A 1,819-nucleotide genomic window follows, 5' to 3' on the forward strand; every position below is an offset into this window, starting at 1 on the left:
AGAAGGAACACAGAATGCTTAAGAGATCTAGAAGAGGGCTTCAAGAGAGAAAATCAAAGATTCATTGGCCTTAAATAGGGCATTGAGAAGGAGCAAAGAGTAGAAAGCTTCTTCAAAGAAATAATATTAATAACAGAAAACTTTCTAAACCTAGAGAAAAACATAATATTCAGGCACATTGTGCAAGACAGTGTGGCAATGCCTCAAGGATCTAGAAACAGAAATACCATTTGACCCAGCAATCCCATGATTGGGTACCTACCCAAAGTATTATAAAACATTCTATTATAAAGACACATGCTGTATGTTTGCTGCAGCACTGCTTACAATAGCAAAGACCTGGAACCAAACCAAATATCCATCAAAGATAGACTAGATAAAGAAACTGTGGCACATATACACCATGGAATACTAAGCAGCCATTAAAAAAGATTAGTTCATGTCCTTTACAGGGACATTGATGAAACTGGAAACCATCATTATCAGCAGACTGACACAGGAACAGAAAAGCAAACACCCCATCTTCTTACTCATAAGTGGGTGTTGAACAATGACAACACATGGACACAGGGAGGGGAACATCACACACTGGGGCCTGTGAGGGGGTGGGGGAGCTAGAGGATGGATAGCAGGGCGTGGGGAGATTGGGGAGGGATAGCATTAGGAGAAATACCTAATGCAGGTGACGGGGGGTGGAGGGAGCAAACCAAAATGGCATGTGTATACCTGTGTAACAATCCTGCGAGAGCTGCACATGTACCCCAGAACTTAAAGTAAAATAAAGAAACAAAAGAAGATACACCCTGGAATGTGGTTTGTTCCCAGTAATTTGAAACATTTAAAGAATGGATAAATGATCACTTGATAGTTATACTACAAACAGGAATAAGACAGCCTGAGTTAAACATCATTACTTTGAAAAGATAAGTTTTAATGCCAATTTTCAATCTTTAAAATCTCTGGTTTTACTTTGAAAAACAATCCTCAATCTTAAAAAGATCATGGCAAAGAAAAAAAAGGATTATAGTCTTTTTGCTACCTTGAATAACAAACATGGAAATGAATTCTTATGAATGTCAACAGTCAATGTAGTGTGGTATATTAAGAATTGACTTTCATATAATGGCTAAGTTTAGAGAGATTACATTTCATGAGAAAATATGAATTTTAATGGATTTTCTATTCTGTTTTGGGAAACGGTTCTGTCTTTTAGTGTATTCTCCTTCCTGTCCACATATGTGGAATCTGCCTATTCTCTTCTCTTCTGAAATAGTTTAAAAGACTCAAAGAGAATGGCCTGGGCTTTGCATATCCTTAGTCTGATAGACATTTCTCTGGCTGGTCACTGAAATAGTTTAAAAGACTCAAAGAGAATGGCCTGGGCTTTGCACATCCTTAGTCTGATAGACATTTCTCTGGCTGCTCACTTAAATAGATATTAGCAGCTAATTAAATAAACTACCTCTCTCGTCAGCCAGAAATTAACAAAGGCTTAAAAATTACCAACATCGAGGGAGGATCCAAGATGGCCGTTTAGGAACAGCTCAGGATTGCAGCTCCCAGTGAAAGCGCAGAAGGTGAGTGGATGCCGCGTTTTTATTGCCCACAGGCTAGGAAATTCCCGGGCGGAGGTGCTCCACGCTCGCCAGCGCGGCTGTTTCGGCCAGCGCGGCTGTGCCGGCCGGGGCCGCTGCTTTGCCCCGCGCGGCTGTTTATCGGCGCCCCGGAGCCTCGGTTCTCCGTACAAAGTACACCGGTCCGGGGGCCCTTTTGGCTGGCGATTGGAGCCACGGGAAGTCGCCCATTCGCCGGTTCAAAA

This window comes from Cebus imitator, unplaced genomic scaffold (assembly GCF_001604975.1).
Source record: "Cebus imitator isolate Cc_AM_T3 unplaced genomic scaffold, Cebus_imitator-1.0 Scaffold724, whole genome shotgun sequence".
Lineage (NCBI taxonomy): Eukaryota > Metazoa > Chordata > Mammalia > Primates > Cebidae > Cebus > Cebus imitator.